The sequence below is a fragment of the Xyrauchen texanus genome, chromosome 28 (genome assembly GCF_025860055.1).
Source record: "Xyrauchen texanus isolate HMW12.3.18 chromosome 28, RBS_HiC_50CHRs, whole genome shotgun sequence".
In the NCBI taxonomy this organism is placed as follows: Eukaryota; Metazoa; Chordata; class Actinopteri; order Cypriniformes; family Catostomidae; genus Xyrauchen; species Xyrauchen texanus.
In genome coordinates this window covers 24,578,914-24,595,024 of record NC_068303.1, presented here as the reverse complement: position 1 = coordinate 24,595,024, position 16,111 = coordinate 24,578,914, and the positions used below count along the sequence as shown (strand labels likewise).

The 16,111-nt window shown below is 37.3% G+C and overlaps 2 pseudogenes; one reads left to right on the top strand and one right to left on the bottom strand.

Moving 5' to 3' along the window:
* Positions 1-4,807: 4,807 nt before the first annotated feature.
* Positions 4,808-12,515, bottom strand: LOC127621697 (DNA repair protein XRCC3-like; annotated as a pseudogene).
* A 1,688-nt stretch (positions 12,516-14,203) lies between these two features.
* LOC127621696 (transcription factor IIIB 90 kDa subunit-like) overlaps positions 14,204-16,111 on the top strand; it is a 99,313-nt pseudogene continuing 97,405 nt past the window's right edge.

The window sequence follows — 16,111 nt, the reverse complement described above, 5'->3', positions numbered from 1 at the left end:
TTTGGAGAGGCTTTAGGACACTTGGAGACATTTTTGGACACTAGGATAAATTATTTTGTAATGTTATAACTTTTGATTACTTTGTCGTATCATCACAAGCTTTTACTCAGGTTACAGGTGACATGATTGGGAATACAAAAAAGCAGTTTTTCGGAGCTACCTTATTTATACCTTGAGATATATAAAGTAAAATCAGAAAAAATATAACATTTTTGGCTCAAGTCTTTTTGTGATTTTCAGCTGTTTCTTAGGCTGAGAGTCTCATAATCTATATAATTGTAAAATTTTTCTTTATAATACCAAACTCTTGACCCTCCTTGTTTTTTTTATTTATTTATTCATTTATTTTAGGTCAAGTTATATGCTTTTAATTTTTGGAATGCCACTGAAACAGGAAGTCTTTAAAACCCCACTCAGAGCTTAAAGGGTTAAACAGAAAGACATAGTAATAGTAGAATATGATTTTTGAAAAATATGCTTAAAATAAGAGGAGTGAAGGCTCTACTCATATTAGTCTTAGAGTAAAAGCTACTTAATATGCTGGGTGCACATGCATGAGTGCCACCATGTTGAGATCACATGACCAGCCAAATATCACTTTCACTTTTTTCACAGTAATCCCTTGTGGAATGATTCAATAATGGTTGACTGCAAATAGCAGATTTTTAGCGGTAATTGAGAACTTCTGTTTTTGCATAAAGCTGCATCAATGCCATTATTTGTCTACACAGTTTTTATAAACAAAAAAATACTGAGTGCACCTTTAACTTATTATGTAAGTTATCAAGATTTTGATTTTGATCAGTTTTATTTATTTTATGCTCAGTCTAACTCATCAAATTTAAAACACCCAAATTTACCTCCCCCTGCTGCTGACTATTTTCTGTGCCCCCCAGCTTGGCTTCCTGTCACTATGGAAATGCTTCCTCCACAATGCCTCTGTCTCATTATGGATTCTTCTCAAAACATTTTGGAAGTGATGACTGGTCTTGACTGACTGAATAAATCGGTTATCGTTCAATTGTCAAGGTTGTGGTATATTACAGAGTATTACTTGTTATTTATGTTGCCTTTAATGGATTACTGAAATACTGGATATAGAATAATTTAACTTTGCATCCATGACAAAGTGTAGCCTAGTTCTCTAAAGAAGGGCTTAGCTTGCAAACCCCCCATTCTACAAAATGTGCATGATGGGTCAACCCAGCCAGCTTTTCTGTCTGAGATGACTAAAACTGTTTATGTCAAACTGTTTCATCTGCCACTGCACAATACTTGTCAATACATTGCCATGGATTGCTATTGTGTGATGATCTAGGACCAGAGTTGTTGTTTGCTTTTTAATGGTTAAGGTTGCAGTACAAATTGAGGAAACAGTTCTGGGTCAGTCCGAAAACAGCAATCTAAACTGCACACAGTACACTTGAATCTTGTCTGGACTAACATGGTAGCCCAGAAAGGCTTTGAATTTGTGGAACTACATGTTCTATGATTTACATTCGTTACCTCTCTTGCCTTCTGTCATGTTATAAATCTTGTGTGAATCTAGCCGTGCTGTCTCAGTCACGGATTTATTAGTAGGCTACACAGTATTAAATGCAGTGAATTAATTGCTTGAATGGCTCAGTTCACTTGCATTTACTCTTTCCAGGACTGTAAAAGATCAAATGTTTAGCATGAAAATGGCTAGTACTCCCTCATCACCCTCATTTTAAACTCATGGCTCCCCCTGTGGTGAAGCTTACTACTGCATCCTCCTGCATCACTACTGATGATGTCATATCCACCCTGCCCTTCTCTCTCCTTGTTTGTTTACACATGCTTCCAGAAACCTTTTCCTATTACTGTGTATAAGAGGGCTGAGCCTCACGCTGTATTATCTGCTCTTAAATAGAGGCAACTTTTGTCCATGAAGGCATTCATATTCTTGTTTACAAGACTTTAGGTGGGCACCATCACAATAATAATTTGTTGAATAATTTGCTGAATTGGTCAATTAAAATATTAAAATCTGGATATTTTGATGATAATGATATAATGAAATAAATGTATACAATAACTCCATGAGAATCTGAGCTTGATGTATCGCAACCCAGGTCTAATGAAGTTAAGCCCCCTTGGAGAAAGACAACCTCCAGTTCAGCTGAAGGCCAATTGGGTCAAGACTAATCCTGGTTGTTTTAGCAACCGACCAGCTGCTGCCTGTCACCTGCTATGACAGCCATTCTCGTTCTGGCATTTCTTTTAAACGTTTGCATTAATCATTGTTTAACATATATACACTCACACGCTCCTTTATTAGGAACACCTATAAATTTACTTATTTGATTATCTAATCACCCAACTGTGTGATAGTAGTGCAATGTATAAAATCATGCAGATACGGGTCAGGAGCTTCAGTTAATTTTCACATCAACCATCAGAATGGGGAAAAATGTGAACTCTGTGATTTAGTCTGTGACATTGCTGGTGCCAGACGGGCTGGTTTGAGTGTTTCTGTAATCGCTGATCTCCTGGGATTTTCATGCACAACATTCTCTAAAGTGTAAAGAGAATAGTACAAAAAACATCCAGTGAGCAGCAGTTCTGTGGGTGAAAATGGCTTGTTAATGACAGAGGTCAGAGGAGAATGGCCAGACTGGTCCAAGCTGACAGGAAAAGCACAGTCAGTCAAGTGAGTGTGCTTTGTATTTTTGCAGCTGTGTTCCTGTCTGTCTTAGCCCCATATTATATATATATATATATATCAGCATATATTTATTAATACATATTCCTGTACTGTTTAAATCTATGTATCCATCCATCCATCTAAATATGTGTGTGTGTATTAACACAGGTATATATGTACATAATATACAGCTTATATAATTATATATATAACACCCCGCCCCCTCCAGAAAGCTTGAGCTAACCTGCAGAAAACGCATTTCAATGCTTATGCAATGTTTATGTGACAAATAAAAGCTTCACACATGCTCTATATCCCATTGGGCCTCAACACAATACATTTCCATTTTCTTTTCTGTCCCAAGATGGCTGGATGTGCAAGTGAGTATGTGTGTGTGTGTGTGTGTGTGTGTGTGTGTGTGTGTGTGTGTGTGTGTGTGTGTGTGTGTGTGTGTGTGTGTGTGTGTGGAGAGAGAGAGAGAGAGAGAGAGAGAGAGAGAGCTCAGTGGTTAAGCCTGCAGTCAGCGCTTCTGTCTCTCTGTTGCCCTGGCTCAGACAAGTAGACGTGGGATGCATACTAACAGACGCCGGCCTGACAAATCAGGGTTAAGACTGCTTGACGTATGTGCGCACAATGAAGTATAAGGGCCCCTCTTAGCCAAGCAGTCATTTTAAAGATGATGGCAAAAATGCAGAGGATGCAGGTGGTTGTGTATGTATGAGATCCCGTCTATGTGTAGAGTGTTAAGACTGATAGCGTTACATAACAAGCTTTTCATCAATGAAGCAGTAACCAGCTGAGGGTACGAAGCTGAATGTGTGTGCGTTTGTGCCATGGGGTGGGGGTTGAGTGGAGGTTGCTGTGCGATGGATGGCGATGGTGCTTGTCTTGCCGAGGGTGGGGGTAATCAAACAATCTGGGACAGACAACCCATGTAATCGTCGCCATGGTGACAGGTTGCTCAAACCCTTTAGGTGCGCATAAGAGTATTTATGTTTGTGTGCCCTCATTCACACTTTTCTGAATTTGACATTGACTAGCTAGACCCTCACTTGCTCAGAGTGTGGGTATTTGTGTGTTTGTGCATGCATGTTAAGTAGCTTTGCTGGATTATAGGCCAACCAAGTTTGTGTTCACTGTTGGTCATGGACTATAATAACTGCCAACAAGCCATTTCATTCTTTTTTTATTATTGCAATTTGGTTTGATGGGATTTTGTTTGGCTGTGCATCTCTTATTAGAAAAATGTATTATTATATCTCCTTTTCTGCTTTTCTAGGTAATATCTATCTAGACCCATGATCCAGAAGCACAGCCATAACATAACCCATCATATTTAAAGGTTCACTCAAAAATTTGTATTCTCTCTTCGTACTTACCCTGAAGAGAGGTCCCTTACTCATGACATCTCAGATGGGTTCAACGAAGGTTTTTAGATGAATATTTAATCCATGTAGGTCTTCATAAGGCAAGTAAATGTGTGCCAACATTTTGTTGGATCTGAGCCCCCTCTGCTGGTGAGGATGGGTTATAACCTAATATACCAAATCACTGGTGAATCATCTTGCGTTAAAGCATTGAATAAAGATAAACTGGTAGAACAGTTATCAGCTTGCAACAAGGATTTATACATTAAAAAACAGTGTTGTTCATGCTATTTTTTTCCAGTAAAAATTACTGCATCTTTGAATGTCATCTTTTTTGTTTTGTTTTCCTACTGTCCTTGACTGTCTCCATCAACATGCCATGGTTTGAGAGTGTCCAACGATCAGGAAAATGCTGATCATATGGCAAGAAGGTTAATGTGAAAACACAAAATTATATTAAACGGTAACTGAAATGTTTATTCCACAACATAAGGAAAACCAGGAATAATAATAAAAAAAGTTTATTCTTTGTATCATGAGCATAAAAAACACAAATTCTAATAAAAATATGATGAGATGTTAGTTTTAGCTAAATTATTTTCATTTAATATCTATGAACAAAATATAAGCAAATTATGTTTTTAGTGCATTTTTAAATGCTAAACTTTTTTAGCCATTCAAGTCTTATCTTGTGCATCTGAACAAAAGGTTTCAAATGTCCTTAAAAACGTGCATAACTCTCCATCTGTTCCTTTTGTCACTGGATAATTCATCATGAAGAGCTCTGTGGTTGCACTTCCAATCCATCATCAGAGATTCCTCTCACTCTTTCTTCCCAAACACCACATAGACAGCTTGCTCGAGGAAGGTATGGAGCAAACACTACCTGTAATTTTCAGGGAGCACTGCTTCGGCTGTCTAATTTTACAGACCCCGCCAATCTACTGAGCATAAGTCTCATCATCACTTGCCCAATCAATGCCCATGCAGGAAGCACCTTACTCTCCACCAGCCTGTGTAAAAAAGTTATAACAGACTTACTGGAGAGCTTGGAAAGATACTAGAACAATTTGAGTAATTGTATGGTGGACTTTATACACTTTTCAGTGATACTTTCCTACACGCACGTTTCTTTAAATCTCTTTACTAAATAAGTATCTGCTAAGAATGTATCTTTCCCTTTCAGGCACTTTAAAACCTCATTATATGATCTGGCTTGTTTTGTAATTCATTTAAACCTTCTCAGATGAGCTGGGCTGTGATATATGGGGCCTGTTGTGGTACCTGTGGCCTATGTCACAAAGCAGGATTAAGCAGCTAGCTAGATTTTGCATACCAGTAAATGTGGATAGGCTTTCATCGGGATTCGTCGCCATAATAACATATGCTATTTGGCTAACCTGTTCTGGGGACGATTATGTTCCCGATCAGACATATCATCCAGATTCTGGACCAATCAGCTGTGAGCAAAGTGACAGTCACTCCCCCCAGTATCTCTCACTCCAATATAAAGTGCACTTCAACAAGACAATTTTAGAAATTTCCAAAATAAGCTATTTAAGACCATTATTTGTTGCAAGAAATATATTTTGGCAGTCTTGCATTTGTTAAAGACAAATGTTTTCCCAATCATTTTCCCCACATTGTCTATAAAACATGTATGAATAAATAAACCTAAAATAATTATATAATTTCAAGAAAGATATTAATTCAATATCAATAATGATCGAATGACTTTCAAATATTAAAATGAATTACTCCACAATATACTGTAGATATATCAGAAAAGTGTGAATGCCACCAAACCCCTACTTATTAGGATTTGCTGGCAGAGATGCCATGAACAGATTTCTATTGAAGAACAGTATTTCACTTGAAGATCAAAGCACACTAGCACACCAAATATGTCTTTGTTGTGAATTATGCTGCAAGAAAGAAAGAAAAAGTATTTATTAGTGCATATCATAAACTCGTTTTCCAATTGCTCACATTTTTATTATTCAATAGTATATTAATATCTAATAGTATTAAACTATATTAAGTTAGTAATTTAATACTAAAGCTTTTAATTTCATTTTTTTTAATTTAAAACAAGATATTAAACAAAAAAAAAAAGATATTTTGCCTGAATGTTCTTGTTGTGGACCTAAATAAAGTTACTTTCACATCAATATATTATTTTAATATTTTCATCATATTCAGATTTTTTTCGTGCTCTAGCAGCAGCAGCAGCAATGTTTCTTCTTGCTGTGTAAATGCCTTTACATTCTTTATCATTTACTAGTGATCCTCTGCGTTGTATGAATGTATTATAATGATTCAAGATTTCAGAGTGATTATTCGTCTAGTGTAAATGTGTTTTGATTGATCATAATTTTTAACACACTCTTGTGCTGCGTTATAACTGTGTTTAAAATTGTATAATTTATCATATTTTTCATAAACATATTCAGCAGAGAAGTAAATCTCGATGACTCTTGACTGTTCGCTTCATTCATGTGAACACGTTCGTGAACTAATCATAACCTCAGGATCAAACTCTGAATTGATAAAGTTGGTAACGAGCGTCTTGATACCACTTAACCCTAATGAAGCCTGATTGGATTTGGTGAGTTTTTTTTACACTAAAACCAATCCTGGTATCCAGAATTTGTCCATCTTTTTTGTGATAAATGGCACTGCTGTCATAACTGACACAAACTCTTACCCATAATCACACCTTCCTGGATTTGGGCCATCCACGACATCTGTAACCTGAAGCAGAAATATAGCATACCTGCCGTAAGCAACACAACATTCTCGTAGTTTTTAAAATGGGTCTATTATACATTATCTCAAGGTGTTTGAAATGAGATATGCTGGAGGTCTATCTTTGTGCCTATACCTAGTTGACACAAAGTACAGGTGCACCATATGTATGACTCAGGCGGTGGAGCGTGCTGGAAAAAGCCAATAGGTGGCGTGACCTCTCTACAGCCTGGAACTCGCTTCGGAACAGAGCAGCCACTGAGTCCACCACCACCAGTCGAACCAGGCCTTTCTTCAGCAGCACAAGCACATGCTGAGACACACATGTCTGCAGAGCCTCCTGTTTACAAACATATTAACCAACATTAAGATCCTATTGGCCTTTCTCATGCTTTGCAACCTATTACAGAATAGGCCAAATACAAATGAGTTCAGCTGCGATTTAAACAGTACAAGTTTTAGAGTCGAATGTTCGTCAGTCTCACAAGGTCAGCTGCATGCTCGATGAAGATGTTGTCAATAAAACGCCTGCTGTCAATCAGAGCTGGTGGCAGATCTGGTCTGAGACTAGGCTGTTGGGTAATGAGTTGCCGAAGCCATTTGATAGGAAAGGAATCTGAAGTGCAAATATAAGCAGCTCCTGTGAACATGCCATATAAAATATGGTTTATTGTAACAATAATATGGCCACAACAGCATTTCATCAGAAATATTGAATTTAATTAAAGGCACATTACCCCCCCATTACTTATCCCCTTACCTGAGTTAAGCCCCCCATTTTCCTGTGGATACTGGCAAGCAAAGCTGCAAACAAAACTCCCAGCAGCACTCTCGCCTGCCAGCTCTGTTATCCCTCGTAGGGGAGGCCACCACACATCAGGCCATCCAGAATGGGGCAGGCAAAAGAAATCATGTGTCCGGGCTCCAAAGCAGGGCATTATTCCTGGATCAGCTGCAAGGATGAGAATACATTTAAATAAATGGGTTTGCATCAGAAGTAAAAGGTTCTTGCAAGATCATTTCCCTTATTCTTTGACAAATTTCTGAGAAAATTATTGAAAAGGGGGTCCCAGCATATTGTTTTTATACATTGGCATCAACATTTTGCATTTAGTCATTTAGCAGAAGCTTTTATCCAAATTGACAACATCTGCAGTGTAGTACTGCCATGTTTTCAAGGTGGCTGGAGTCGTATAGACACTAGCGCAGAACAAAAGTTCTTTTTTTTTTTTTGAAGAGTAAGTGGAAGTTCAGTAGTAAGTGCTATTGGTGTGGATTGGTAATGTGGGATCATACAGCCATCATACTGCTCAGGAAGGAGACACATTCTGTCTCCTAGAGATGAATGTAGTTTGGTGCATAAAGTGCAAATCAATCCCAGAACAACAGGAAAAGACCTTATGCTGGAGGAAACAGGCTGACAAGTATCTATATCCACAGTAAAACGTGTCCTATATCGAAATAACCTGAAAGGCTGCTCAGCAAGGAAGAAGACATTGCTCCAAAACTGCACTAATAAAGCCAGACTAGTTTGCAAGTTCACATGGGGCAAAAATGTTACAGTCTGATGAAACATAAATTGAACATTTTGGCCACAATGACCATTGTTATGTTTGGAGGAAAAAGAGTAAGGCTTGCAAGCCGAAGAACACCATCCAAACCGTGAAACATGGGGGTGGCAGCATCATGTTGTGGGGGTGCTTTGCTGCAGGAGGGACTGGTGCAACAAAATTGATGGCATCATGAGGAAGGAAATTTATGTGGATATATTGAAGCAACCTCTCAAGACCTCAGCCAGGAAGTTTAACTTGGTCACAATTGGGTCTTCCAAATGGAAAATGATCACAAGCATACCTCCAAAGTTGTGGCAAAATGGCTTAAGGACAACAAAGTCAAGGTATTGGAGTGCCTTTCTCAAACTGAAAATAAAACAAATGTGTGGGCAGGACTGAAAAAGCGTGTGCGAACAAGGAGGTCTACAAACCTGACACAGTTACACCAGTTCTGTCAGGAGGAATGGGCCAAAATTCCAGCAAATTATTGTGAGAAGCTGGTGGAACGCTATCCGAAACTTTGACCCAAGTTACACAATTTAAAGGCAATGCTACCAAATACTAACAAAGTGTGTAAACTGCTCAGATATCATATCTGCTCTGTACTGCCCACCTCTCTGGACCCATTGCATCTACAATACATACTGCTCTCTCCCACCTGGAAAAAAGGAACACATATGTGAGAATGCTGTTTTTAGACTACAGCTCAGCATTCAACACCATAGTGCCCTCTAAGCTTGATGTGAGGCTCTGGGCTTAAACAGCTCGCTGTGCAACTGGATCCTGGACTTTCTGTCAGGCAGACGTCAGGTGGTTAGAATGGGCAGCAATCCCACATCTCCTCATCACTGACCCTTAACACTGGATCCCCGCAGGGCTGTGTTCTCAACCCACTCCTGTATTCACTGTACACACATGACTGTGTTGCAACACATAGCTCCAATGCCATCATTAAGTTTGCTGACGATACGACGGTGGTAGGTCTGATCACTGACAATGATGAAACTGCCTACAGAGAGGAGGTGCACACTCTGACACACTGATGTCAGGAGCACAACCTCTCCCTCAATGTCAGTAAAACCAAGGAGCTTGTAGTGGACTTCAGTAGGAAAGACAGAGTACACAGCCCCATCACCATTAATGGAGCACCGGTGGAGAGAGTCAGCAGCTTCAAGTTCCTCAGTGTCCACATTACTGAGGAATTCACATGGTCCGTCTACACTGAGGCCGTTGTGAAGAAGGCTCACCAGCGCCTCTTCTTCCTGAGACGGCTGAGGAAGTTTGGAATGAACCAACACATCCTCACATGGTTCTACACCAGCACTAGAGTGCATTATGGCAGCATCACCACCTGGTACGGCAATAGCACTGCCCACAACTGCAAAGCCCTGCAAAGTGTGGTGCGAACTGCCAGACACATCATCGAAGGTGAGCTTCCCTCCCTCCAGGACATATATAACAGGCGGTGTGTGAAAAAAGCTCGGAGGATCATCAGAGACTCCAGCCACCTGAGTCATGGGCTGCTCTCACTGCTACCATCAGGCAGGCGGTATCACTGCATCAAGACCTGCACCAACCAACTTCATAACAGTTTCTTCCCCCAAGCAATCGGACTTTTGAACACTTGATCTCTCACGATCAATAGACATCAGCACTGCACTTTATTAATCTTATATCTCACACTGGACCGTCATAATTATATTCTCCACAATATAACTACTGTAAATATATATTTTTTATATACTCTTTATTTTTATTGTATGTGTATTCTATATTGTGTGTACTGTATATTATTATTGTGTTGTGTAATTATCTGTACATTTGTTATGTAAATTCTGTTGTGTAAATATGTTGTTTATTGTAATTGGTATATGTCTCATCACTGTCATGACTGCTATGTTGCTCGGAACTGCACACAAGACTTTCACCTACTGTTGCACTTGTCTATATGGTCGTGTGACAGTAAAAGTGATTTGATTTGACTGATTTGATCTTATGACCCACTGGGAATATGATGAAAGAAATAAACACTGAAATAAATGATTCTCTCTTCTATTATTCTGACATTTCACGTTCTTAAAATAAAGTAGAAATCCTAACTGACCTAAGAAAGGGAACGTTTTCTACGATTAAATGTCAGGAATTGTGAAAAACTGAGTTTAAATGTATTTGGCTAAGGTGTATGTAAACTTCTGACTTCAACTGTAAGTTGTGTATCTATTTAGACTCAATAAGTGCCTGAGAAAAGGTATATGTATAGGTTATGTATAGACTATGTGTTATGTTTAGCTCAATATGTGTTTGACAGCCAGTTGCGTCTCATGAAATGTCAGTGTGAAAGTAATAAATCTATATTCGTGGCATCGTCTCCTTCAAAAATAAAAAATAAACATCAAAATATATTTTATTCTATTATTTTCTAATTGTCTAGAAAATATTTAGAAAATCTGACACTATCTGGGTATTTTGTAGATCAATGACGTGCCGGGAGTTTGTAATTATTTGGAGAAATCCCCATGCATTTAAGGGATAAATATATCTGTAGTAAATAATAGTTGTTGTAATAAATAAACAAAGCCGACCTGTGACAGAAGAGGAATGCAGATGCAACAGCATGATGCAGACGCTGATCATCAGTCTTTGACAAATCTGGTCCCGAGACACAGAGGATGTCCTTCGCTGATCTAAAAGTGGCTAAAAAGAAACAAGTATGCGAAATTAACCAAAATGTAAACTTTAGATGAGCTATGACTGTCAGTTTGAAAGGGCGTTGTGTTAAACTTTTCTCACAGCAGCAATCCTTAGATTCAGCAAGTTGTTCCCAGTCCGTCGTCTCTCGTGAATTTCTATTTAAACATCTCTGAACAGTGTAACGTTAATGAATTAAAGTGTTTTTATCATCTTAACCTTTAACAAGTAGCTGCACACATTTTGAACTGTTTACTTCCTGGTCAAACTATCAAAATCAAAGTCTTCGACTCGAGAAACAACTTTATTTGTGTTTAAATGCTTGTGTTTAGATTTTGAAGACAGATACAATATGTAATGTTGAGACAGGCTGAAGACAGGAACAGACAATGACGAGTGAACCCAAGTGCAGTATTTATTAACAACGTAAAATCCAAAACGAAATAAACATAAACAACTTGACAATGTTACACCAAAACAATACTCGACAAAAGACAATGGCAAACACGAGGGCTTAAATACTTGAACATGAGTTACCATGACAGAGACAACCAATGACGAGACTAAACTAATGAACATGAAAATAAGGCAATGAAACAAGACTCATAAACATAGACCAATGAAGAGTCAGGACTAATAAACATGGTGGAACAAGAGGGTTACATGACAGTCACATGACAAGGAACCAATAAGAACCAATTTGAAGAATGTGACAGTAAAGTTAATTTGCATTGTTTGTCATTTTATTTGAGTAAATAACTGAATAAGTTGTTGCTAATTAACTGGCTATGAATGAAATTGGAGATTTGGAGAGATACAATGGTTTTAATCAATGGTTGTTTCAGTCAGGACCACTTGCATCAAGTGTATCAATTTTAATTTCATTTAAAGTAATAATTTTATTGTATGCTTCTTTTCTGCTCTCACTGCCCAGCCATGAGCAGGGAGAATAGAAATGAATTTATAGTCAAAGTCCAATCAGAGGGCAAATTAATTAAATCAGGGCAAGAAAAATGTAAAGTAGCATTGGTCGCAAGCAGGGAGGCAGAAAACCAGATGAAAAAAGCCTTAATTCAGAGACACACATGGAAAATCCCAAACTCCCTGAACAAGTAAAAGAAACAGACAGGAAGAAGATGATCTAACACATGGTGGTCTTGCAAAAATCGAAATAACAGGCAGAGTATAAATTCATAGAGGAAAATTAGACACTAGCATAATAATTATGTGGTTGGAGATGGAAAAGTACAACTATTTATTTTTTTCTAAATAATTCATTATTGTACTCATATTGTTATAAATACTGTAATAATCTCACCTGTATGAAGTCTGTCTATCCTCTGGGAAGTTACTACAGCATTTAGAATGTGAAAATATAATTTTGGTGAATTTTAGTGATTTTATTTCTAAAAGAATTGATTAATGTACTTATAAAATTGATCATACTGTAATAATCTCACCTGTAGTAAATCCATCTATCCTCTTGGACATTACTATAGCATTTAAAATGAGAAAATATAATTTTGGTGAATTGTAGTGAATATCTTAGAAATAATTGATAACTGTACTTATATAATTGATCATATTTTAATAATCTCACCTGTAGTAAGTCTGTCTGTCCTCTGGGAAGTTATTTGAACATTCTGTAAAAAACATTTTTTCATGTATAACTTGCAGGTCAATTGAATGAATGAGTGGACATCTCCTATGTTTTGGCGAGTGAGTGGAGCTTTCAGACGGTCCCTTAATCTGCGAAACAGAATGTCTAGCGTCAAAATAACTTTACCGCGGTTCCATATTGCATTTTTAGAATAGTCCCTAATTTGTGCATCGCAGCTGGTTGAAAGGCAAAACTGTAATGGTGTTGTTATGAATCCAATAAATGTTATTAGACCAAAAAAAAATTATTAGACCAAAAAAAAGTTAGTCCTTTGAAATATGTTTCTTGTGGAAAAGCATTGCTTGCAACTTTAAATAGTTTAGGAGGACACTGCTATAAAGTGTTTGATCTTAACTCAAGTCCTGCTTGGGCTGGTGAGTGGTTTGATAAAAAACATCTTTAAACATTAGTAAACGTAGTAGGCTATTTAGTAAACACCTCAATACCCAGTTGGCCTTCTTTGGCCCTTAAATTTTATTCAGTAATGCAATCTTTAAATTACACTTAAGGTAGTCTAATCCAATTACTTTAGGATTACTCACTGCATATTTTGATGAAAATCTAATCTTTGGTACTTGTAATAGGTTTATCTAATTAAATGTATAGATGTTTTAAGTGGTTTTAAGGAGGATTCAGTAACTTTTGTCTTTTGTGTCATCTTGGTCATATACTGACACCAAGCGGCTTGGATGCAGCGTCATTTAAAATCAATAGATTTCAGTTTCAGATGCAATTGTAAAAATTTAGTTTTCACAGTCAGTCATGATTACTTTAATCAATGAGTAAAAGTGTTGAATAACAGGACGGTTACTGAGATTAAGTGGGTAGTATTCGCTGCTCATCTAACATGGCAGCACTCATGTGCAGAACCTCTCCATGTAGTGCACCTTTAAATCAAGGGTTCAGCATAGTCAGATTTTGGAAAACCACTCATGTCTTACCTCTGTGCTCAGTAGAGCTCCCTGTTAGGTTTAAATTATCCATGGAATGCCTCCAAAATCAAGAAAATCAAGTTCACAGTTTGGATTCAACTTTTATTTCACAGTGAAATCTTATAGCATCCATGGTCATCCTAGAAAAGAAAAATATAGACTGTTGTAAGAATGGGTGGTTTCATTGCTTAAAAACTTGAACATTTTACCCAAATTGTTGACATAAATTGCTTACATTTACTGTTGGATCATACATATTGCTTAATTTTGCTTAAATATGGTACATCAAGAAAAATTCAGAAATGGAAAAATACCTCTAATTATTCCTTTATGAATACGGCTTGTGCTACCACCAGGGAAGAACACAGTCCCTCTCATTTTGGGAGACTATGGGTTTTAATCTTACAGATTTATGATCAAATAGAAAGTGACCGTCTTTGCCCTCTTTTTGCCATTGTATAAGCTTAGGTAACTTTTTTAAACCATGGTCTTTGTCTTCATGCATGAAGTTGACTGCTGGATGTTCAAATCCTTAATTTTCATTGAAATGCAATTTCAGTAATTTAAATGGCTGAATACAATGATCAATGTTGGATGTGGGATATAACTCTCAGATTGGTTTTGGCTCAGGTCAGTTATACTTGCTGCAAGACTGTCCAAAATAATATTTCCATTGTTGCAATAGCTGGTGTATTTGGGTTCTTATTTGTTTGGTCCAGCTGGTTATTGTGCGTGGAGGCTTTATTGTTCCTGTTTCCATGTTTTTCTTGGAGTGGAGGAAGACTGTTGATCGGTTTGTTGGGATTTTCTAGGCCTAGGAAATGTTGAAAACCACAGTAAGGTGTGTGATGAGCTCCACCCCAGAGAGGGATTAGGACATTTTAAGTCAAAAACCGGTAATTCACAGAAAACTCTGATATTCGAACGCTAAAGTGCAGCACGCCAACATGGTGACTAACAGATATTTAACTAATAAATAGTCTGAAAATAACTATAACATTTTATTGAAAACAACTAAAATTACGAAAAAATAAATAAATGCTCAAATACAGAGTGGCACAAAACCGCTTTTGCGCATCCTGAACACAAAATGACGTACTTCAATGTAACCGAAGTGCTTCAGGTTGATCCACGCTGCGCATTCAAAAGTGCAAAGTTGCAATATTATATTGATGACATCAAGCAATTTAAACCTTTTTATTTAAGCAGTGTCAGACAGAATCAGCAAAAGACTTTCTCTCCACAGCACCTCACAGATATGGGAATATTACTCACAGCAAAGGATTTAACGACCGACTGTGATCAACTTGAAATGTCTTGTTGATGTGACGCTTTGATTACTGTAACAACAGCACATAAAATGACTAAACATAAAATATTAAAGGAATATTCCGTGTTCAATACAAGTTAAGCTCAATCGACAGCATTTGTGGCATAATGTTGATTATAAAAACATAATAATAAGTTGGACTCGTCCCTCCTTTTCTTAAAAAAAAAGCACAAATTTAGGTGAGGCACTTACAATAGAAGTGAATGGGGCCAAGGTTAAAAAGGCAGCAATGTGAAACTAATAATTTTATAAAAGCTCTTACATGAATTATTTTGTTAAATCTCATGTATTATTTGAGCTGTAAACTTGTTTAAATCATACATTTTACAGGTTAGTAAGCAATTTTATTACACTAAAATCATGTTAACATGTATATTGTTTACATCATGTCGCTATACTTTAAAAAAGTATTTTAACATTTAAAAAATGGCCCCATTCACTTCCATTGTAACTGCCTCACTGGAACCAGACTGTTTCTTTTTTAAAGTAAAAATAAACTTTTGTCATAATCAATATTATGCCACAAATGCTGTCGAATGAGCTTAATTTGTGTAGAACCCGGAATATTCCTTTAAAGAGGCAAAACCTCTGGCAGCGGGTTTTACTGTGCTGACTGTTAATTTGAAAATTGTGCCTTCCATTAAAACCACTACCACTAAAAATATTAATATTAGTAGTCGACCCCACTAATCAACTAATCAGTTGTAAGATGACCAGTTGTTTAGTCGACCAGCCTGACACATCCCTAGTTCGGAATGACAATTATATCAGAATTAAAAATGTATGCAATCTATTCCTTTAAATGTCTTGACTATTCATGATCAGTGTGGCATCATCTTTGCACTTTAATGACAGCTGCTTTTTAACTCTTGCCTGGTTTTCAGTGTGGCATGAGAAATAGGAAGCCGTCAGAGATGCACGACTGTTATAGTTGTTGCCACACAGAGATGCTTGATCCTCAATGATTTGGACACCATTTTCAACTGAAACATAAAAAGACAAACTGATATGATAATTTAAATACAGTATGTGACTTTTTGTGTGCAGAATAATGTCAAAACACAGCAACATACCTACAGCCTCAAATCTTCTGACTTTGCCAACAAAGCCCACATCAACAGACTCCCAGAAATAAAGATCACGACACACAGTACCTGGAGCAATT